Raw genomic sequence first — 24893 nt, forward strand, 5'->3', positions numbered from 1 at the left:
CAGCAGTGCGAGCTTTGTCTCCCTCTGGCATGGTGGTGGCTGGGAGGTGGTGAGAGGGTCTGGGTCTCAGATCACCAGCTGTGACACAAGCCCTGTGAGCTTGGGCAAGTAAAAGGCTGCATTTGTAGAAAAGAAACTCTTTTGATTCCATTGTGAAAATGGTTTCCCTTTCCTTGGTTAGAACCCAGCCAGATTTAATTTCCAGGAGCCAGAGCCAAAGAGAAAATCATTCAGGGCAGAGATAACTCTTCTCTAAGACGTCTAGCCTTGGGCAGAGACAGGAGAGAAATACAGACTTCCAAGCCAAGGCCCAGGCCTATTTAAAATATTAATATTTTAAAAGGTCTGGATTTAGGATAGAAGCAAAGAAGGGCTAAATAATTCAGAAAGCAAACTGAGGAGCAGCTGTTGCTGATGCTGACTGAGGTTCTTGCCTGGCTGTCTCAGAGCAGCATCCTCAGCCTCCTGGGAGAAAGAGCACAAGTTGTCATGATGGGGGAAGACAAAGGCTGGAGGGAACACAAAGCCAGCCTTAAGTGCAGCCTGACTGGCTTTGTTTCTCAAGACACTCGTATTAATAGCAGCTTAAAACAACAAACATTTATTATTTCACACAGTGGCTGATGGTCAGATATCTGGGTTCTAAGTTGCTGGGTTTTCTGGCTCAGAGTCTCTCATGAGGTTTCAATCAAGATGTATTTCGGGGCCACAGTCATTGAAGGTTTGATTGAGCCTAAAGAATCAAAGACAGACGTGCTGTTACATAATAAGCCAAAGTTATATTATCTCTATATTGGCCCTATATTTTTTATTGCTTCACAGCAGACTGGGATCATTGCCTCAAAAGTTTACCAGTGCCATGCTCAAATTTTTTATACACCCAGTTGCTTTAAATATAGTCCAAATAAACAGATCGTTAAGTCATTGACAGCCTTCCGATTTGCATACCCCACAAAGCAGAATCCCACATTTACTAGCTACAGATACAATAAACTCTGGTGCTATAAAAGGCCCCAGTTGCCGGGCACGGTGGCTCATGCCTGTAATCACAGCACTTTGGGAGGCCGAGGCGGGTGGATCACGAGGTTAGGAGATCGAGACCATCCTGCCTAACATGGTGAAACCCCATCTCTACTAAAAATACAAAAAATTAGCCGGATGTGGTGGCAGGCATCTGTAGTCCCAGCTACTCAGGAGGCTGAGTCAGGAGAATGGCGTGAACCTGGGAGACGGAGCTTGCAGTGAGCAAAGATCATGCCACTGCACTCCAGCCTGGGCCATAGAGGGAAACTCTGTCTCAAAAAAAAAAAAAAAAAAAAGCACCAGCCATAGCTGCCCTTTGGATCTCTCTGACTCTGAGACTCCACACCCTTCTACTGAGGGCATCTAGACACCTAAGGATCCGCTCCAATCTCCGTGTCCCCCAGAAGTTCCCCCGCCCTCCTTCTCTTCTAGCTGGTGGCCTCAGCCATTACCTGCGGAAGGTGTCATGCTGTGAAAAGCTTCCTCAGTAGGCAACCCTGTCAAAGCACGGCCCAAATAAAGCTTATTGTGTGTTATTACCACTTCATGGCCATATCTTTTTCTTTTTTTTTAACTTTTATTTTAGGTTTCGGGGTACATGTGAAGGTTTGTTACATAGATAAACGAGTGTCACAGGGGTTTGTTGTACATACTATTATTATATATCACCCAGGTATTAACCCCCAGTACTCAATAGTTATCTTTTCTGCTGTTCTTCTCCTTCCCAACCTCCCTCCTCAATAGACACCAGTGACTGTTGTTTCCTTGTGTTCGTAAGTTCTCGTCATTTAGCTCCCACTTACAGGTGAGAACATGCAGTATTTGGTTTTCTGTTCCTGCATAATTTCGCCAAGAATGATAGCCTCCAGCTCCATTCATATTCCTGCAAAAAAATCTTGTTCTTTTTTATGGCTGCATGGTATTCCGTGGTGCATATGTACCACATTTTCTTTATCCAGTCTGTCATTGGTGAGCATTTAGGTTGATTCCATGTCTTTGCTATTGTGAGTAGTGCTGCAATGAACATTCACATGCATGTGTCTTTATGGTAGAAGGCTTTATCTTCCTCTTGGTATATACGCAGTAATGAGATTGCTGGGTCGAATGATAGTTTTGCTTTTAGCTCTTTGAGGAATTGCCACACTGCTTTCCACAATGGTTGAACTAATTTACACTCCTACCAACATCATAACATCATATAAGGCTTCCCTATTCTCCACACAACCTCGCCAGCATGTGTTATTTTTTGACTTTTTTCTTTTTTTTTTTTTTTTTTGAGACAGAGTCTCCCTCTGTCGCCCAGGCTGAGTGCAATGGCATGATCTCAGCTCACCACAACCTCCGCCTCCTGGGTTTAAGCAATTATCCTACCTCAGCCTCCTGAGTAGCTGAGATTACAGGCGTGTGCCACCACACCCGGCTAATTTTTGTATTTTTAGTAGAGTCGGTGTTTCACAATGTTGGTCAGGCTGGTCTCAAACTCTTCCTCATGATCCACCCACTCAGCCTCCCAAAGTGCTGGGATTACAGGTGTGAGCCACCGTGCCTGGCCATTTTTTGACTTTTTAGTAATAGCCATTCTGACTGGTGTGAGGTGGTATTTCATTGTGGTTTTGATTGCATTTCTCTAGTGATCAGTGATATCAAGCTTTTCTTTTCTTTCTTTTTTTCCTTTTTCTTTCTTTCTTTCTTTTTTTTTTTTTTGAAACAGATTCTTGTTCTGTAGCCCAGGCTGGAGTGCAGTGGCGCTATCTTGGCTCACTGCAACCTCTACTTCCCGGGTTCAAGCTATTCTCCTGCCTCAGCCTCCCAAGTAGCTGGGACTACAGGTGCCTGCCACCATGCCGGGCTAATTTTTTTGTGTTTTTAGTAGAGACGGGGTTTCACCATGTTGGTAAGGCTGGTCTCGAACTCCTGACCTCGTGATCTGCCCACCTTGGCCTCCCAAAGTGCTGGGATTACAGGCGTGAGCCCCCGTGCCCCTGGAATTCACTACAAATGGCTACTTGCTGGAGGCCTCAATTCCTCACACAAAGGGCCTCTCCACAGGGCTGCCTGAGTATTCTCAGAGCAGTTGGCTTCTCCCAGAGTAAGAAATCCAAGAGTATCACCAAGATGGAAGCCACAGTGCTGTTTTATGACCGTCTCTCTCTCTCTGTCTCTGTCTCTCTCTCTCTCACACACACACACACACACACACACACACAGCATCACTTCCATTTTATTCTATTTGTAAGAAGTGAGTCACTAAATCCAATCCACCCTTGAGGGGAACTAGGCTCTAGGCTCTACATTTTTGTTTCTGTTTTTGTTTTTGTTTTTTTTTGGAGACAGGGTCTTGCTCTGTTGCCCAGGCTAGAGTGCAGTGGCATGATCTCGGCTCACTGCAACCTCTGCCTCCTGGGTTCAAGCTATTCTCCTGGCTCAGCCTCCTGCATAGCTGAGACTATGGGTGCCCGCCACCATGCCCAGCTAATTTTTATATTTTTAGTGGAGAGGGGGTTTCACCATGTTGCCCAGGCTGGTCTCAAACTCCTGACCTCAGGTGACCCACCTACCTCGGCCTCCCATAAGTGCTGGGATTACAGGTGTGAGCCACCGCACCCAGCCTAGGCTCTACCTTTTTAAGCCTCCACCTCTTTTTTTCTTTGTTTTTTTGAGATGGAGTTTCACTCTTATTGCCCAGGCTGGAGTGCAATGGTGAAATCTCGACTTACTGCAACCTCCACCTCCCGGGTTTAAGTGATTCTCCTGCCTCAGCCTCCTGAGTAGCTGGGATTACAGACATGTGCCAACACGCCCGTATAATTTTGTATTTTTAGTAGAGACGGAGTTTCTCCATGTTGGTCAGGCTGGTCTTTAACTCCCGACCTCAGGTGATCTGCCCGCCTTGGCCTCCCAAAGTGCTGGGATTACAGGCATGAGCCACCGTGCCCGGCCAAGGCTCCACCTCTTGAAGGGAGGAATATCAAAGAATTTGTGGGCATATTTTAAAAACCACCACAGCACTTTCACAGGCCTCCTCTCTCACCTCACCCCTCACCCCAGGGCCCTGTGAGGGAAGCAGGGCAGCTAAGGAAACTCAACAGGCTGACACCCCTAGCCGTGCTCACATCACTGCCTTATGAGGCCTGGAGCCCAGGACCTCATGAGTCACCACAGCCCAGAAAGGAAGCCCTCCTCTCTGCTTGGCGTCATTCACTTTCGCACCACTTTCTCTTCTCTCTTCCACCTTCTGGTTCTGAAGACAGTCCTGTGAGGTACCTTAGTGATTACTGAACTTAAAGAAGCCAAAGGAGGCCTGGCTTCTTCTGGTCATGCTTTGGGACAGATGAGCTGTGTGATCTCAGGTAAATCCCACCTCCTCTTGGGGCCTACTTTTCTTCTTCTGTAGAATGTTAAATGAGTAATTTTTTTTTTTTTTGAGAGGTGCCTTGCTCTGTCACCCAGACTGGAGTGCAGTGGCATGATTTTGGCTCACTGCAACCTCCATGTCCTGGGCTCAGGTGATCCTCTCACCTTAGCCTCCTGAGCAGCTGGGACTAGAGGCTTGTGACACCACGTCCGGCTAATTTTTTTTTTTTTGTACTTTTTGGTAGAGACAGGGTTTCACCATGTTGCCCAGGCTGGTCTCGAACTCCTGAGCTTGAGCGATCTGCCTGCCTTGGCCCCCCAAAGTGTTGGGATTATAGGCATGAACCACCACACCTGGCCACAAGATTAATATTTTAAAAGGATATACTGTTACACAGATATAAAATGCAAAACATTTAATTCATTAATTAATAAGGAAACCCTCATTAATATAATTTGAATATTATAGTCAATTTTAAAGAAAACTATCAAGTTTAGAGTCAGATAAAGAATGTTGAGATGCATTTACAAGTGGATGCGAAACTCGAAGAACTGAAAAAACTGGTTGATATTTATGTGTTATAAACTATTATGTTTTCCCTAATCTTTGCAAGGTTCATGGCAGTGACCCCTATAACAAAAGACAGATCAGCAAGATAAAAACATACATCTTTATTTAACCAAAGTTTTATGTGACACAGGAGCCTTCAGAAACAAAGACCCAAAAGAACTGAAAAATCTGTGTATTTTTATGGGCAGTCATGCAGAAGTATGATCAAAAGACAAAAGTGTATTGCAGGAAAGTTTACACTTTCCCTCTGAAAGTTTGATAATGGCATCTGCTGAAATAAATGGACAATAGGCAGATTAACAGGAGAAAAGGCTTATGAATTCATTAATATGCAAGTGCAAGAGAGTCACACAAATGAGAGTCACACAAAGTAAACTCAAAGGGCCAGATAGCTGAAGCTTAAGTGCCCTCTTCATAGGAGTAAGGGAGGTGGGGGCTCTAGGCAATGTTAGAGAAAGAGTAAATGATTCTTAGGGGGAATGAATGGGACCAAAGAACAGGAAATATCGTGTCACAAAGTTCGTCTGGGCTCTGGGTTTGGTGTCAACTCCAGTCTTCTTTCCTGTGAGTTAATCTTCTCTGTTTAATGAGATTGTAGGGAGAGGGCCCAAGACAACTGCATTCCTTCTGAAGAAACTTCCCTTGGTCAGATAAGGGCCTCTCCCTGTGTTCTGGGAGAGGTCAGAGAAAGCCTCTCCCTGTGTTCTGGGAAAGGCAGAGGAGCCAGAGACAGGAGCGGAAGAGAACTGGGGGGAACTTAGCAAGGCCTGTTTGTTCAGATTCTTCTTGGCATCTCTGTGTCTTTATTCCTTTTCTCCAGATATAGAGAGAACCCCTCTGAAATGAGGGCCTTATGACCTACTTCAGGAGAAGTTCAATTCAGTTTTATGGACTGCTTCAGGGGAGAACAGTGGGAGAAGGCCAGAGAAACCTCCCCGCTTCTCTTGTTTTTTTCTCGAATGCGGAGGTGCCACATTTTGGAGTAGTATGTCATGAACCCTATCATACCAAAGGAATAGAATCAACTGCATTTCACCGTACAATGGATGCAATTTGCATTTCTTTAGAAGGAAACTATCTTACTTTCAGATTTTTACAAGTCAACTGTTATCTCTACAGAGTGGTAAAATATCCTAATCAAAGAAAAACTAGGGGCTGGGCGTGGTGGCCCACGCCTGTAATCCCAGCACTTTGGGAGGCCGAGGTGGGCAGATCACTCAAGGTCGGGAGTTCAATACCAGCCTAGCTAACATGGTGAAACCCCGTCTCTACTAAAAATACAAAAATTTGCTGGGCATGGTGGCAGGAGCCTGTAATCCCAGCCACTTGGGAGGCTGAGGCAGGAGAATCGCTTGAACTTGGGAGGCAGAGGTTGTGGTGAGCCAAGATCACGCCACTGCACTCCAGCCTGGGCGACAAGAGTGAGACTCCATCTCAAAAAAAAAAAAAAAGACAAACTAGGAAGAGATAAAGAAAGAGATAATCTGGAAGGATGAACTATTTAGGCCAGGACTTCTACTTAATTTCAAAGTCCCACAATTTTTTCTTACAAGGACAAAAGTGGGCATTCATCTCTAATCCTTTCTCATGCCAATACTCTGGTTCTAAGCCCCACATCACAGATAGGAAAGTGGAGGCTCAGCTTGTGGTGGTGGTGTCCTGTGAGCTGTCTCCTTCCAGCAGCCTCCCCATCAGGGTTTGCCTCTTGCTTCTCCCCTTCCCTCAGCTCATCCCAGCACCATAAAAATGAAGCATCCTCTGTCCTTTCTGGACACCAGAGACACCTTTTGAGGAGAAGTGGGGGTTTTCTGGCTTTTTCTCTGTCCCCGGCCCAGAAGCAGGACACTTATCCATATTGACTTGAGTATCTAATAAGTAGCACGTAAGTCAGAACCAACCTAATTAACAAGGGCACTTGTGTTAGTAAGCACCTTTCAATCCATGCAGGGAGATAATGCACTCAGAATACAAAGGGAAGAAAAGACATTATCTTGAAATGCCTGGGCTCCCACCTAGGCTGAGCCTCATGAAGTCATTATGGGTAATTATGGGCTATTACATGCTATCACCTTGGCAAGACAACTAGCCTTAATTGCCTAGAGTCACAGGTCCCTCAAGTCAGGGAAGGTAAGGGCAACTTTCTATTTTCAGTTCTTTTCCATCCTACTTCTTGTGAGCACCCCACCAGCCCCATGCCATCATTCAGGTTTCACCCTAACTGTTTTGTTATCCTGTTTCCTTTTGCTACTGGGAACTCCAGAAGTCTCAAAGAGCTTTCCCAATTCTCCACTCAACTCACTTTGAGCCGGTTTCTCCTTTCCAGGGAGAGTTGAGGAGGCCTATGGGGCTTGAAATGGGGAGAAGAATGGGTCCCTGAGTTGGGTAGGGCTGGAAAGGAAAAGCTACAGCTTGGCTGTAGCTGAATTACAGAGGATGGTGCAGCAGGGAAAGGGGGGTGGGGCTGAGAGAGGGAGAGAGAGAGAGAGATGGGAAAAGGAAAAACGAGAGAAACTGAGAGCTCAGGGCAAACATTTAAAGCTTTTGCAGATCTCCTTCTAAAGGGGGTAGACCGTGTGATGGCCTCTTCAAAACTCCAGTTCAGTAAGACAAAGGACAAAAGTGTGGGCATCCATCTCTGATCCCGGCCAAATTCTTTGTGGTAGATTAAACATGGCCACAAATTATTTGCTGCTTCTCAAAGGTGGGGGTCTATTTCCTCAACCTTTGGATCTGGCTTGTTTTTGTAACTTGCTTTGACTAGTGGCATGTAGCAGAAGGGATGCTTTGACCAGTAGAATGTAGCAGAAGGGATGTGGCATGTGTTCCAGATGGAGTGCGGGATGCACTACCCTAAAATATGGTGCCTTGACATATTAAATAATTCAGCTGGGCATGGTGGCTCACACCTATAATCCCAGCACTTTGGGAGGCCGAGGCGGGCGGATCACCTGAGGTCGGGAGTTCAAGACCATCCTGACCAACATGGAGAAACACCGTCTCTATTAAAAATATAAAATTAGCTGTGCGTGGTGGCACATGCCGGTAATCCCAGCTACGCAGGAGGCTGAAGCAGGAGAACGCTTGAACTCGGTAGGCAGAGGTTGCGGTGAGCCAAGATCGCGCCATTGCACTCCAGCCTGGGCAACAAGAGTGAAACTCCGTCTCAAAAAAAAGAATTCAAGCTGAAGAACTGAATGGAGAAACAGCATGTGCAGGGGTGATTGTGCTGGGTGTGTTGCCTGATGTGCAGAAAGTCAATGCACCAAGACTCCAGGTTGCAGCAGAGAAAGAGGTTTAATTGTGAGGCCACCAAATGAGATGAGAAGAAACCTCAAAACCACTTCTTCAAAGAGTTTGGGTCTAGGGACCTTAAGGGGTTTGGACGAGTAGTGGGCCAAGGTGTCGATTGTTCAAAGAGTGAAGGGTGACGTCATAGGATGGAGGTGAATAAACTGCATTTTTTTTTTTTGAGACAGAGTCTTGTTTGTCACCCAGGCTGGAGTGCAGTGACACGATCTTAGCTCACTGCAACCTCTGCCTCCTGGGTTCAAGCCATTCTCCTGCCTCAGCCTCCCCAGTAGCTGGGATTACAAGTGCACACCACCACGCCCAGCTAATTTTTGTATTTTTAGTGGAGACGGGGTTTCACCATGTTGGCCAGGCTGGTATCAAACTCCTGACCTCATGATCTGCCCGCCTTGGCCTCCCAAAGTGTTGGGATTACAGGCATGAGCTACTGCGCCCAGCTGAAGAAACTGCATTCTCAGACCGACTTGGTTCCTTGGTGTGGTCTTTGGACTCATTGGCGTTAGTTCTGAAAAACATCTCAAATGAAAAGTTGTAAGGCTCCTAACGTCAAAGATCCTATCTACAAGAACAATAAGGAAATACATGGTTTATGTCCTGGCCTACATGGTCCATAAGAGGCTATAGGGAAATGAGTCATAGGACAACCTGACTAATTCTTAATCTATACTTTTATCTAAAGCCTGGCATGTAATTATTGTTAACACTATGGGGAAGGTTTAACAGGGAAGGTCTCTCTAACCTTCCCCTGACTTTCTCCCATGAAGCAGGCCCTAAAAGAATTCTCTGACCTTCTTACAAAATAAGGTCATAAGACCCTATTTCCAGGGCCTCCTTCCTATACCCAGGAGAAAAGAATGAAGACGCAGAGATGCCAAGAAGCTGTGAATAAACAGGCCTTGTTAAGTTCTCTCCAGTTTGTTACCATTACTGTAGCAGGACAAGTCACAGACAAAACTCCTCAGACGCTGGATTAAAGAAGGAAGAGGTTTTTATTTGGCCAGGAGCGTCGGCAGACTTGCGTCTTAAGAGCTGAGCTCCCCGAAAAAGAAATTCCTAGTCCTTTTAAGAGCTTACAACTCTAAGGGGTCCATGTGAAAGGGTCATAATAGATCAAATAAGCGTGAGGAACGTGACTAGGGGCTACATACATCAGTTAACAGAACAAAAAGTTTTACAGTGCTTTCTCATACAATGTCTGGAATTTACAGATAACACTAGTAGTTTTGGTCAGGGGTTAATATTATTATTATTATTGTTATTTTAACCACCAGGGCCAGGTGGTGGCACCAAGGTCATCTAGCTATTTATCTTATTTCTGTTTCTTTCCAACTTTTTGCTTTCTCCCTTTTCTCCTGTCTTATAAACTAGGGAAAAGGGGAGGTTGGGGAGAAGCTGGGAAGGACAACAGGAGAAGTGGTGGTCTCATTCCATTAGATCATATCCGCTTTTGTCCAATCATACTGTATGATAGTCCACTCTACACGAACCTAAGCATAAAAATACAGATTTTTTCTGTTTCTTTGGGTCTTCATTTCCTTATTGTCTCTCATATGATGTAAAACTTATTAAATAAATTTGTATGCTTTTCTCTTCTATTTATTATTTTGTTATAGGGATCTCTGCCAGGAACCTAGGGCGATACTAGAAAAAGATGCTAATTTTCTCCCCTACAGTGACTTTAGAGATTAGGACCTAAAGGCTTGGTGGCTTCCTTCCCACTGTCTCCTGGATCTCTCATTCTGGGGGGAGTTAGGTGCCATGTCATGAGGACATTCAAGGAGCCCTCTGGGGAGTTCCCATCGTGAGGAGCTGAGGCTTCCTGACAACAACCAACACCAACTCTCCAGGAGAGGAGATGAGCAGAAGACAAGGGAAGCAGGTAAAAAGAAAGGGGGTGATGAGAGGAGAACATTGAGTAAGGCTTTGTGCAAAATTGTAGCTGTCAGATTTGGAATCCCCCAGGTTCTCCTTCAGAAGCCTCTTTAACTCAAGGTACCCAAGGCCTCAAGCTCTTTTTTTAAAAAAATGATAATTATTTTTTTATTTCAGGGCCGGACGTGGTGGCTCACGCCTGTAATCCCAGCACTTTGGGAGGCTGAGGTGGGCGGATCACAAGGTCAGGAGTTCAAGACCAGCATGGCCAACATAGTGAAACCCTGTGTCTACTAAAAATACAAAAAAAATTAGCTGGGCATGGTGGCGCATGCCTATAGTCCCAGCTACTTGGGAGGGTGAGGCAGGAGAATTGCTTGAACCTGGGAGGTGGAAGTTGTAGTGAGCCGAGATGGTGCCACTGCACTCCATCTTGGACAACAGAGTGAGACTTTGTCTCAAAAAAAAAACAACAAAACACACACACACACACACACACACACACACACACACACACACACAAACAAAGATTAGGGAAGAAGACCCCAGCTGAGAGAGTGGCCATATTGAAGAAAGTGGATTCATCTATTAGCTCTGAGATCAAAATGGAGCTGCCTAGTGATGACAATAAAGGAAACTTGTAGTGAAAGCACTTGAGTGGTCTAAGCTGATGGAAGGATGGGAAGAGTGGTAAGAGGCAGGGGATGCCAGCAATCTGTAAGGATAAGAATGAGAAGCCACGGCCGGGTGCGGTGGCTCACACCTATAATCCTAGCACTTTGGGAGGCCGAGGTGGGTGGATCACGAGGTCAGGAGATCGAGACCATCCTAGCCAACATGGTGAAACCCCATCTCTACTAAAAATACAAAAAATTAACTGGGCGAGGTGGCACATGCCTGTAATCCCAGCTACTCAGGAGGCTGAGGCAGGAGAATTGCTTGAACCTGGGAGGCGGAGGTTGCAGTGAGCCAAGATCATGCCACCGCACTCCATCCTGGGCAACAGGGTGAGACTCCATCTCAAAAAAAAAAAAAAAAAAGAATGAGAAGCCACTTAGGTATTCAACTGGGCTTGGACTCAGGGAATGAAGATAACAGAGCTATGTCTATCTTGGAAATCACTCTCCCCATATCCACCTCCAGTCTAGGCCACAGACGATACAGGTAGGCCTTAATGGAACTAAGTGACACTGCCCTTCCTTTGAAATCTAATCTAAGTCTCATGGTACTGTATTTAGGATGGGCAGTGAGGGAAATTTCAAGGTGTGGGAAATGTAAGAGAGTGTGCAGCCGGGCATGGTGGCTCACGCCTGTAATCCTAGCACTTTGGGAGGCTAAGGTGGGAGGATCACTTGAGGTCAGGAGTTCGAGGCCAACCTGGCCATCATGGTGAAACCCCATCTCTACTAAAACTACAAAAATTAGTCGGGCCTGGTGGCATGCACCTGAAGTCCCACCTACTCGAGAGACTGAGGCAGGAGAATCGCTTGAACCCAGGAAGCAGAGGATCCAGTGAGCCCAGGCTGTACTCCAGCCTGGGCAACAGAAGGAGACTGTTTAAAAAAAAAAAGAGGCCGGGCGCGGTGGCTCACGCCTGTAATCCCAGCACTTTGGGAGGCCGAGGCGGGCAGATCACGAGGTCAGGAGATCGAGACCATCCTTGCTAACGCGGTGAAACCCCGTCTCTACTAAAAACACAAAAAAATTAGCCGGGCGCGGTGGCGGGCCCCTGTAGTCCCAGCTACTCCGGAGGCTGAGGCAGGAGAATGGCGTAAACCCGGGAGGTGGAGCTTGCAGTGAGCCGCGATAGCGCCACTGCACTCCGGCCTGGGCGAAAGAGCGAGACTCCGTCTCAAAAAAAAAAAAAAAAAAAAAAAAAAAAAGAGAGAGTGTGGGTATATGGGTGATGAGAAGTCTAAGCTATTCATTTGTCTGTCTAGAGAGCTCCCCATCAGGGCATAGGAGAGAAAAAAGTATTGTCTTCCTCACCCATTGCTAGGTTCACAGATGACACCCCATAACAAAATGCAGATTAATAAGAGGAAAGCATAACAAATTTAACAAAGTTTTATAAGACATAAGAGCCTTCAGAAATGAAGACCCAAAGACCCAGGGAAAAGTGTGTTTTTTTAAATGCTAAATCTGCTGAAAGAAGTAGATGATTGTGGAGAACATGACTGGACAAAGGATATGATCTAATGGTAATAAACTGGGGTAGGGGAAGTGGGGGAAATATGACAAGGTCTGTTTGTTCAGATTGTTCTTGGCCACTCTGAGTAGCATTCCTTTCTGCTGAGTAGCATTCCTTTTCTCTGAGTATGGGGCTGGGCCAGCCTGGAATGAGGGTCTTATGTCCTGCTTTCAGGTGAGGTAGGTTAAATAATTCCTTTATGAAAACACTGTGCATGAGAAAGCGGGGGGAAGGTCAACGTGATCTTGCTTCTTTAGTTTTTTTAATTGCCAAGGTGCCATATTTTGGGGTATCATGTTCTGAGTCCCATAAGGGGCAGGATTACCTTCGGGTGAGGAAACGTAAAATTTTAGGAGGCACACACTCTCAAGATCATATAAGCGCAAGATGGGTCCTTTGGAACGAAAGCCTCACTTGCCTCACCCTTGTCCAAACCTTGATCTCTACACCAACTCTTCTTTGGCTCTAATCGTGTCTTAAAAAGTAACAACAAAAAAATGGCCGGGCGCAGTGGCTCACACCTGTAATCCCAGCACTTTGGGAGGCCGAGGCGGGCAGATAACCTGAGGTCAGGAGTTCAAGACCAGCCTGGCCAACATGGTGAAACCCTGTCTCTACTAAAAAATACAAAAATTAGCTGGGCGTGGTGGCAGGCGACTTAATCCCAGCTACTTGGGGGGCAGAGGCAGGAGAATCGTTTGAACCTGGGAGGTGGAGATTGCAGTGAGCCGAGCTCAAGTCATTGCACTCAAACCTGGGAGATGAGAGTGAGACTTCTCTCAAAAAAAAAAAAAAAAAAAAAAAAATTAACAAAAAAGTTTAACAAGGCCGAGTGCGGTGGCTCACACCTGTAATCCCAGCACTTTGGGAGGCCAAGGCAGGCGGATCACCTGAGGTCAGGAGTTTGAGACTGGCCTGACCAAAATGGAAAAACCCCGTCCCTAATAAAGATTCTAAATTAGATGGGTGTGGTGGCGCATGCCTGTAATCCCAGCTACTTGGGAGGCTGAGGCAGGAGAATTGCTTGAGCCCGAGAGGTGGAGGTTGCAGCGAGCTGAGATTGCGCCATTGCACTCCAGCCTGGGCAACAAGAGCAAAACTCTGTCTCCAAAAAAAAAATAAAAAAATAAAAAAATAAAAAAAAGGCTGGGCGCAGTGGCTGGCCGGGCATGGTGGCTTACACCTATAATCCCAGCACTTTGGGAGGCCGAGGCGGGTGGATCACCTGAGGTCAGGAGTTTGAGACCAGCCTGGCCAACATGAAGAAACCCTGTCTCTACTAAAAATACAAAAATTAGCCAGGCTTGGTGGCTCATGCCTATAATCCCAGCTCCTGGGGGGCTGAGGCAGGAGGATCGCTTGAACCTGGGAGGCGGAGGTTGGAGTGAGCCAAGATTGTGCCACTGCACTCCAACCTGGGCAACAGAGAGGGACTGCATCTCAAAAAATAAAAATTAAAATTAACAAAAACCAAGCTCTAGTCTTTCTTGCTGGACAGCTGTTTTCATCATGTTGAGCCTCTGGTACTGCTTCCCTTGGCCTGTGCCCTCAAACCTACTGTCAGAATCTGGGCAGGAAACGAACCACTTCTCCAATTTTTTTTTTTTTTTTTTTTTTGAGGCAGAGTATCACTCTGTCTCGCCCAGGCTAGAGTGCAGTGGTACTATGTTGGCTCATTGCAGCCTCCACTCCCAAATTCAAGCGATTATCCTGCCTCAGCCTCCCAGGTGGCTAGGATTACAGGCACTCGCCACCACGCCTGGCTAATTTTTTTTTTTTTTGTATTTTTAGTAGAGACGGGTTTTCACTGTTGGACAGGCTAGTCTTGAACTCCTGACCTCAAGTGATCTGCCTGTCTCAGCCTCCCAAAGTTCTGGGATTACAGGCATTAGCCACCACTCACGGACTCCAACTTTCTTCATAGTCTTCAAGTTGTTTTGTCTACTCTAAGTTTTGGGGTTTTAAAACAATTTTTCCCTTTCATATGAACTTTAGAAGCAGCCTGTCAATTTTTTCTGTAAAATATTTTTTAAAAAAGATTTTGATTGGAATTACACTGACTCTTGGGATAGTAGAAAAATTCAAACCATGTTTTTCCACTGTTCTCACACCACAACAATCAACCCAGAATTCTTCTGGGACCAAATGTGGGTTGGTTTCTCCTCATACACCAAGCAATCAATTCTGCAGCAGATATCAGCTGCGTGTCCTCCAATTCAATTCAATTCTGACATTATCTACCTGGAAATAGCTTCAGAAACCACAGGTTGAGGGCTCAGTCCGACAAGAACACCTCCTCCTTCCCACTAGTCACAAGACCAGGCCTCTGTACGTTTGATCAGCTGGTTTCAAGATGGAGTTCCCATGATCCTCTTTGCTAGAGTGGCTCACAGAACTCAGGGAGACACTTACTTACATTTACTGGTTTATTACAAAGGATATATATATGTGTGTGTGTGTGTGTGTGTGTGTGTGTGTGTGTATTTATATACTTTTTTTTTTTTGAGATGGAGTCTTGCTCTATTGCCCAGGCTAGAGTGCAATGGTACGATCTCGGCTCAGTGCAAACTCTTCCTCCCAGGTTCAAGTGATTCTTCTGCCTCAGCCTCTCAAGCAGCTGGGATTACAGGCACCCGCTATCACGCCCAGCTAATTTTTGTATTTTTTCTTTTTTTTTTTTTGAGATGGAGTCTCGCTCTGTCACCCAGGCTGGAGCGCAGTGGCACCATCTCGGCTCACTGCAACCTCTGCCCCCCAGGTTCAAGCGATTCTCCTGCCTTAGCCTCCCGAGTAGCTGGGATTACAGGCATGCTGTAATTTTTGTACTTTTTAGTAGAGATGGGGTTTCACCATCTTGGCCAGGCTGGTCTTGAACTCCTCACCTCATGATCCACCGGCCTTGGCCTCCCAAAGTGCTGGCATTACAGGCATGAGCCACCGTGTCCGGCCTAATTTTTGTATTTTTTAGTAGAGACGGGGTTCACCATGTTGGTCAGGCTGGTCTCAAACTCCTGACCTCAGGTGATCCACCCACCTCACCCTCCCAGAGTGCTGGGATTATAGGCATGAGCCACTGTGCCCAGTCATACAAAGGATTATTATTATTTTTTGAGACAGAGTCTCACTCTTTTTGCCCAGGCTGGAGTGCACTGGCGTGATCTCAGCTCACTGCAACCTCCGCCTCCCGGGTTCAAGCGATTCTCCTGCCTCAGTCTCCCGAGTAGCTGAGATGACAGGTGCCCACCACCATCCTCGGCTCATTTTTTTGTATTTTTACTAGAGACGGGGTTTCATCATGTTTGGCCAGGCTGGTCTCGAACTCCTGACCTCAGTTGATCCATCTGCCTTGGCTTCCCAAAGTGCTGGGATTACAGGCGTGAGCAACCGTGCCTGGCCCAGGATTTATTATTTTATTTTATTTTATTTTATTTTTTTGAGATGGAGTCTCACTCTGTTGCCCAGACTGGAGTGCAGTGGCACAATCTTGGCTCACTGCAACCTCTGCCTCCCGAGTTCAAACAATTCTCCTGTCTCAGCCTCCTGTGTAGCTGGGACTACAGGCATGGTCCACCACACCTGGCTAATTTTTGTATTTTTAGTAGAGATGGGGTTTCACCATATTGGTCAGGCTGGTCTCCAACTCCTGACCTCAGGTGACCCACAAGCCTTGGCCTCCCAAAGTGCTAGGATTACAGGCGTGAGCCACTGCGTTCAGCCAGGATACTTTAAAGGATATAAATAGATAGCCAGATGAAGAGATACACAGGGCGAGGTCCGGAAGAGTCTGATCACAGGAGCTTCTGTCCCTTTGGAGTTGCGGTACACTGCCCTCCTGGCATGTGGTTGAGTTCTTGCTCACTTTCCTGTAAGACTCCCCTTGTTCAACTATCTGGAAGCTCTCTATAATGTTGTCTTCTTGGGCCTTTTATGAAGACTTCATAGGATAGGCATGATTGACAACCATGTAGAAATGTGATTAGATAAAAAGGGTAGGATCTAAAATAAACTGAATGGGGATACCCAGCAAGGCCTGTTTGTTCAGATTCTTCTTGGCCTCTGTGTACAGCATTCCTTCCTTCAGGGTATGGAGCAGGACCCTTTCTAAAATAGGGGTTTTATGACCTACAATCAGACAAGGTAGGCCAGGGAATTTCTTTATGGAAAGGCAGGGGAAGATGACAGTCCTGCTTTGGGGGAGAAAAGGGAGCCCGTGAAAGGACAGCAGTAGAAGATCAGAGAGTGAAAGGACAGCAGTAGAAGATCAGAGAGAGATTCTGTTTCCTGAGGCCTGCTTCTGAGGCCTAAAGCACCCCAACATTATAACAAGAGCTACAGGAGTTATGAGCCAGGAACCATGGATGAAAATCAATATATAGATAACATAATATCACAACTCCATAATTTGGAGAGAATTGAGTTCTTAACAATATTGAATCTTCCAATTCATGAACATGATATTATCTCTCCATCTATTTAGGTCTCTTATTTCTCTCAGAAATGTTCTATAGCTTTCAGTGTACAGGCCTTACAAATCTTTTGTCGTAATTATTCCTAAATTTTAACTATGTTTTGCTCCTATTGAAAATAGTACTGATTTAGGCCGGGCGTGGTGGCTAACACCTGTAATCCCAGCACTTTGGGAGGCCGAGGTGGGTGGATCACGAGGTCAGGAGATGGAGACCATCCTGGCTAACACGGTGAAACCCCATCTCTACTAAAAATAATAATAATAATTAAAAAGAAGAAAATAGTATTGATTTCATTATCTACTTAAAAATGTCTTCTAATTCTATATAAAAAATACAATTGATTTTTGTTTATTGTTTCTTACAAACTTGCTAAGTTTTATTAGCCTTTTTGTAGATTCCAAATGATTTTTTGTAAAGATGACCATGTTGTTTGTGAATACAATTTTACTTCCTTTCCAATCTTTTTTTTTTTTTTTTTTTTTTTTGAGACAGAATTTCTACCCACCTAGGTCTCCCAAAGTGCTGGGATTATAGGCGTGAGCTACCGTGTCCAGCCTCCAATCTTGATGTCTTTAAATTTTTTTTTTTTTGAGACAGAGTTTCGCTCTTGTTGCCCAGGCTGGAGTGCAGTGGTGCAATCTCGGCTCACCGCAACCTCTGCCTCCCGGGTTCAAGCAATTCTCCTGCCTCAGCCTCCCGAGTAGCTGGAATTACAGGCATGCACCACCACACCTGGCTAATTTTGTATTTTTAGTAGAGATGGGGGGTTTCTCCATGTTGAGGCTGGTCTCGAACTCCTGACCTCGAGTGATCCACCTACCTCGGCCTCCCTAAGTGCTGGGATTACAGGCGTGAGCCACTGCGCCCGGCTAAATAATAATAATAATAATTATTATTTTTCCCTTATCGAACTCATGACAACCTCCATTAAAATTCTGGGTCAAAGTGCTGAGAGTGTATGTGATTGCTTGTTTTGATTCTTAAGAGACAGGAAGCTGATCATAATCCTAAAAGGCATAACCTCAAGTGTTGAAATCCAGAAAGCTCAAAATTCCAAAACTATCATTCTGGAAAACTAATTTTAAAAATTATTTAAAAGGTATTTATTTACTTTTTTTTTACTTTTTTTTTTTTTTGAGAGGGAGTCTTGCTCTGTCACCCAGGCTGGAGTGCAGTGGTGCGATCTCAGCTCACTGCAAGCTCCACCTCCCAGGTTCACGCCATTCTCCTGCCTCAGCCTCCCGAGTAGCTGGGACTACAGGCGCCCGCTACCATGCCCGGCTAATTTTTTGTATTTTTAGTAGAGGCGGGGTTTCACCGTGTTAGCCAGGATGGTCTCAATCTCCTGACCTCGTGATCCACCCGCCTCAGCCTCCCAAAGTGCTGGGATTACAGGCATGAGCCACCGCACCTGGCCTTATTTACATTTTTAAAAGGGGATTTATTTGAGACACGTAAAGTCATGACAGAACGCTTCATAGGTCACTTTACACAACAAAATACTCAGTATAACATACCTATTTTTGCAAGCATAAACACGTACACTAATTACAGTCACATGGCTATAACAGTTACAACCAGACGAACCATATTTTTTTTGAGACAGAGTTTTTCCCATTTTAAAATCAGATTATTAGATTTACTTATTTATTTTTATTGACTTTTTTTTTGAGACGGAGTTTCGCTGTTGTTGCCCAGGCTGGAGTGCAATGGTGTGATCTCAGCTCACCGCAACCTCCGCCTCTCAGGTTCAAGCAATTCTCCTGCCTCAGCCTCCCGAGTAGCTGGGATTACAAGCATGCACCACCACGCCCAGCTAATTTTGTATTTTTAGTAGGGATGGCGTTTCTCCATGTTGCTCAGGTTGGTCTCGAACTCCTGACTTCAGGTGATCACACCATTGCACTCCAGCCTCGGCAAGAAGAGCGAAACTCTGTCTCAAAAAGAAAAAAGAAATAGGTCGAAAGGGGAAATGTATAAACACATATCACTATGGTTGATAATTATGTGACCTAACTTTATAACTGTGGTCATCTAAAATACCATAATGGGCTAGGAGCGGTGGCTCACACCTGTAATCCCAGCACTTTGGGAGGCTGAGGTGGGCAGATCATGAGGTCAGGAGTTCGAGACCAGCCTGGCCAACATGGTGAAACCCCGTCTCTACTAAAAATACAAAAATTAGCTGAGCATGGTGGCACATGTCTGTGATCCCAGCTACTTGGGAGGCTGAGGCAGGAGAACTGTATGAACCCAGGAGGAAGAGGTTGCAGTGAGCTGAGATCACGCCACTGCACTCCAGCCTGGGCAACAGAGTGAAACTCCGTCTCAAAAAAAAAAAAAAAAAATTAAAATTAAATAAAAAGAGTGGGAAATGCTGTTCCAAAAATAAAACTAAACAAACAAATTACATGATAAATCACTTTACACCCATTAGGTTGACTATAGTAACAATATTTTCAAAAAGAGAAAATAAGAAGTGTTGAAAAGAATGTGGAAAAAATGGAACCCTCATATATTGCTGGTGGAAAGTACAGCTGCTGTGGAAAACAGTTTAGCAGTTTCTCAAAAAGATAAACACAAGAGTTATCATATGAACCAGCAATTCCACTTCTTGAGTATATACTCAAGAGAAATGAAAATATATGTTTACACAAAAACTTGTAAATGAATGTTCATAGCAGTTTTATTCATAATGGCCAAAAAGTGAAAACAACCCAAATGTCCATCAGCTAACTAAAGGATAAACAAAATGTAATACATCCATACAATGTATTATTATTCAGCCATAAAAAGAATGAAGTACTGATGCATGCTACAATATGAATGAACTTTGAAAATATTATGCTAATAATTCAATTTACAGTACATAAAATATCCAGAATAAGCAAATCCATAGACAGAAATTAGATTAGTAGTTGCTAAGGGATGGGAGAAGGGGGAAATTGGAACTAACTGCTAATAGTATGGTTTTTTTCGGTGGGGGGGCGCAGTTGATGGAAATGTTTTGAGAGTAATGGTGATGGTTACACAACATAGGGAATTTTCTAAAAACCACTGAAGTGGACGCTTTAGAATGGTGCATTTTATGTTAGGTGAATTACATCTCAATAAAACAAAAACAAAAAGAACACTTTTTGTTTTATTATTGGTGAAATAGGGTTAAGAGCATCTTTCTCACCAGGCACGGTGGCTCACGCCTGTAATCCCAGCGCTTTGAGAGGCCGAGCCGGACGGATCACCTGAGGTCGGGAGTTCTAGGCCAGCCTAACCAACATGGTGAAACCCCGTCTCTATTAAAAATACAAAAAAATTAGCTGGGTATGGTGGCGCACGCCGGTAATCCCAGCTACTCGGGAGGCTGAGGCAGGAGAATCGCTTGAACCTGGGGGGCAGAGGTGGCAGTGAGCCGAGATCGCGCCATTGCACTCCAGCCTGGGCAACAAGAGTGAAACTCCGTCTCAAAAAAAAAAAAGAAAAAAAAAACAACAACAAAAAGAGCATCTTTCTTTTTCCTTTTTTTTTTTTTTGAGACGGAGTTTCACTCGTTGCCCAGGCTGGAGTGCAGTGGCAGATCTTGGCTCACTGCAACCTCTGCCTCCAGGGTTCAAGCCATTCTCCTGCCTCAGCCTCCCGAGTAGCTGGGACTACAGGCATGTGCCACCACGCCCAGCTAATTTTTGTATTTTTAGTAGAGACGGGGTTTCACCATGTTGGCCAGGATGGTCTTGATCTCTTGACCTCGTGATAAGCCCTCCTCGGCCTCCCTAAGTGCTGGGATTACAGGCGTGAGCCATCACTCCCCGCCACATCTTTCAATTTCTAAACTCAGATTAAATGTTGGGAGAACAATTAAATGAAGGTAGGGAGGTGAGACAGCTGAAATCCAGTGGAAACGTATTTTCCTGATAAAATATTTGGGCAATGTATTCACCATAAGTAATAACTTTCTAATTTTGCATTTATAAAATAAATTCTCCCTCTCCTTTTACCTTTAATGTGGTTCTCATCCTTGTCTCTAATTCTTTGTTAATACTCTAACTTACAGCCGGGTGCGGTGGCTCATGCCTGTAATTCCAGCACTTTGGGAGGCCAAGGCGGGAAGAGGCGGGCAGATCACGAGGTCAGGAGTTCGAGACCAACCTGACCAACATGGTGAAACCCCGTCTCTACTAAAAATACAAAAATTAGCCAGGTGTGGTGGTGCGCACCTGTAATCCCAGCTACTCAGGAGGCTAAGGCAGGAGAATCTTTTGAACTTGGGAGGTGGAGGTTGCAGTTGCAATTGCAGTGAACCATGATTGTGCCACTGCATTCCAATCTGGGCGACAGAGCGAGACTCCGTCTCAAAAAAAAAAAAACAAAAACAAAAAAACTCAACTTACTTGAAAGTTTCATAAGTTTTCCTCTCTAGGGTACTTTTTATCTTAAAGATTGTGCTTCATACAGTGAAGCCCTAGGAGTTGTTTATTCAACTGGTCAAATCATTCAGTAGCTAAGCGGCCTTAATAAAGTCTTTCAGTCTCTCTGGGTTTCAGCTTCCACATCTACAAAATGTATAGGGGAAGGAGGGGCATTTGGCTATGTGATTTTCTTTTTTTTTTTTTTTTTTTGAGACGGAGTCTGGAGTCTCGCTCTGTCGCCCAGGCTGGAGTGCAGTGGTGCAATCTCCGCTCACTGCAAGCTCCGTCTCCCGGGTTCACGCCATTCTCCTGCCTCAGCCTCCCGAGTAGCTGGGAATACAGGCACCTGCCACCACGCCCAGCTAATTTTTTTGTAATTTTAGTAGAGACGGGGTTTCACTGTGTGAGCCGGGATGGTCTCGATCTCCTGACCTCGTGATCTGCCTACCTCGGCCTCCCAGAGTGCTGGGATTACAGGCGTGAGCCACCGCGCCCGGCCTGGCTACGTGATTTTCAAGCTCCTTTCAGCACTAAAATTCCTATCTTGCACTGGCTTAAAATCAGGAAGACAGGCCATGCGATGGCTCATGCCTGTAATCCAGCACTTTGGGAGGCCAAGGCGGACAGATCACCTGAGGTGGGGAGTTCGAGACCAGCCTGACAAATATGGAGAAACCCCATCTCCACTAAAAATACAAAATTAGCCGGGTGTGGTAGCACATGCCTGTAGTCCCAGCTACTTGCAAGGCTGAGGCAGGAGAATCGCTTGAACCTGAGAGAATTGCTTGAACCTGGGAGGCAGAGGTTGCGGTGAGCTGTGATCACGCCATTGCACTTCAGCCTGGGCAACAAGGGCAAAACTCCATCTCAAAAAAAAAAAAGAAAAAAAATCAGGAAGACATCTGGAAAAACAGTAAGAATTATATCTGCTTTATTTTAATCAACTTGGCTAGCTCATCAAAACTGGTTTCCTTTTCTTACCCTCCAACTGTTTTTTCTTTTTTCATTTTTTAGGGACAGGTCTCCCCATGTTACCCAGGCTGGACTCAAGCAATTCTCCCCACCTCAGTCTCCCAAATAACTGGGACTACAGGCATGTCCCAGAGAATCGGCTCTCCTACTTCTATTTTTGCAGCTAATAAGCTTGGAGTCACTTAGTCACTCTAATACTCTTTACTAACAACTTAAAATGACACATGAACATTTTTAGAGTACTTTCCAAGTTTTATTAATCACTTTCTCTTTTGATCCGCACAATAGATCAGGTTTGTAGGTATTATCTCCAATGTGAAGATAATAAGATATCTCCACCTGTGAAGAAACTGAGGCCTGGAAGAGTTCAGCCATTTGCCTACAGTAACACAGCAAGTAAGTTACGAGACCAGGTTTTCCAACTTCAAAGCCTGTACTCTTTATATTCCCTGTCAGCGGAAGATAAAGTTTTGCGGGGCCTGAAGTATGCACATCTAAGGTGGCTGTATTAGTTTTCTATCACTGCTATAACAAATTACCACAAACTTTGTAGCTTTAGACAACACAAATTTCTCTTACAGCTCTGTAGTTAAAAGGCCCAGACAGGACTCACTGGGCTAAAACTCAAGTGTCAAGAGGGCTGTGTTCCTTTCTGGAGGCTCTGGGAAAAAATCAGTTTCCTTGTCTTTTCCAGCTTTAGAGACCATCTGCACTCCTTGAGTTGTGGCTTCTTCCTCCATCTTCAAAACCAGCAACAACAGATAAGTCCTTAGACTGCTTCACTCTGACCTCCTCTCTGTCACCTTCTTCCATTTTAAAGACTCTTGATTATACTGGGTTCACCTAGACAATCCAGGATAATCTCCCTATTTTAAGGCCAGCTGATTAGCAACCTTAATTCTATCTGTCACCTTAATTACCCTTTGTCATATTACATAACATATTCACAGGTTTCGAGGATTAAAACATGGACATCTTTGGGAGGGGGTGCTTATAGTGTCTACCACAGTGGCCCTCTTTAAGAAAAGAATAAAAAGTTAAAATTATAAAATTAGATATGATCCAGCCGGGCGCGGTGGCTCATGCCTGTAATCCCAGAACTTTGGGAGGCCGAGGTAGGCAGATCACTTGAGGCCAGGAGTTCAAGACCAGCCTGGCCAACATGGTGAAACCCCATCTCTACTAAAAAATAAATAATAATAACAAAAATTAGCCGGGCATGGTGGTGCGCACCTGTAATCCCAGCTACTCAGGAGGCTGAGGCACAGGAGAATTGCTTGAACCTGGGAGGTGGAGGTTGTAGTAAGCCGAGATCATGCCACTGGACTCAAGCCTGGGCGACAGGGCAAGACTCCATCTTAAAAAAAAAAAAAAAATGGGCCGGGCGCGGTAGCTCACGCCTGTAATCCCAGCACTTTGGGAGGCCGAGGCAGGCGGATCACGAGGTCAGGAGATCGAGACCATCCTGGCTAACACAGTGAAACCTCGTATCTACTAAAAATACAAAAAATTAGCTGGGCGCGGTGGCGGGCGCCTGTAGTTCCAGCTACTCGGCAGGCTTAGGCAGGAGAATGGCGTGAACCCAGAAGGCAGAGTTTGCAGTGAGCCGAGATCGCGCCACTGCACTCCAGTCTGGGCGACAGCGAGACTCCGTCTCAAAAAAAAAAAAAAATATATATATATATATATATATATATGATCCTATGAATATACTGTTAAAGCCCCTCCCAAAAGCTTCATGAGATTCATGGAAAATGTTTCTTTGGATTTATTTGTTTTTTTTTTTTTAAGTCCGATGAATTTATGTCACATAAAATCAACCATCTTAAAGTGTACATTTCTTTTCTTTCTTTTTTTTTTTTTTTCTGAGACGGAGTTTCGCGCTTGTTGCCCAGGCTGGAGTGCAATGGCGCCATCTTGGCTCACCGCAACCTTCGCCTCCCAGGTTCAAGCGATTCTCCTGCCTCAGCCTCCCGAGTTGCTGGGATTACAGGCATGTGCCACTACACCTGGCTAATTTTTGTATTTTTAATAGAGATGGGGTTTCTTCATGTTGGTCAGGCTGGTCTCGAACTCCTGACCTCAGGTGATCTGCCCGCCTCCGCCTTCCAAAGTGCTGGGATTACAGGCGTGAGCCACTGTGCCCAGCTAAAGTGTACATTTCAATGGTATTTAGTATATTCACCATTCTGTGACTCTTGGTAACCAAAATGTGTGTGGGAATTTCTCCCCAACAGTAACCAATCCATTCTTCAGTGGACACCAGTTGGGTGTCCTCTGATTCAACTCAACTGTCACACTGGCGACCTGTGTCACACAGTCAGTGTGTCACACTGTCACACCTGGCAATAGTGTCAGATCCCACAGGTGAGGGCTCAGTCCCACAAGCTTGCCCCTATTTCCAATGCCAATCATAAGCCCCAGGTTGTTTTACTTGTGCTTCTAATTGACTGGCTATAAATCAAGATTCCCACTATCCTCTCTTTGGGTTCAACTAATTTGCTAAAGTGGCTCACAGAACTCAGGAAAACACTTTACTTACATTTACTGGTTTATTATAAAGGATATTACAAATGAGACTGATGAACACCAGATGAAAGAAATGCTTATGTGGGAAAGAGCATGAAGCTTCCATGCCCTGCCAGGGCATGACACCCTCCAGGTGTCTCCACGTGTTCCACTAACTCTAAGCTCTCTGGACCCAGTCCTTTTGCGTTTTTATGAAAGCT

The 24893-nt window shown here is 45.2% G+C and overlaps 1 protein-coding gene across 2 annotated transcripts in view; it reads right to left on the bottom strand.

Annotated features, from left to right (window-relative positions):
- Positions 1 to 585: 585 nt before the first annotated feature.
- LOC134760479 (uncharacterized) overlaps positions 586 to 24893 on the bottom strand; it is a 30379-nt gene continuing 6071 nt past the window's right edge. Inside the window, exons 2-3 of one of the 2 annotated variants that reach the window (XM_063718061.1) lie at positions 1476 to 1520; positions 586 to 733 (exon numbers count right to left, since the gene is read on the bottom strand). The gene's annotated coding sequence lies outside the window, so the exon portion shown is untranslated. The remainder of the gene's footprint in view (positions 734 to 1475; positions 1521 to 24893) is intronic. The other variant, XM_063718068.1, reaches the window with a different exon arrangement.

Source organism: Pongo abelii, chromosome 1, assembly GCF_028885655.2.
Source record: "Pongo abelii isolate AG06213 chromosome 1, NHGRI_mPonAbe1-v2.0_pri, whole genome shotgun sequence".
NCBI classification, from domain to species: domain Eukaryota; kingdom Metazoa; phylum Chordata; class Mammalia; order Primates; family Hominidae; genus Pongo; species Pongo abelii.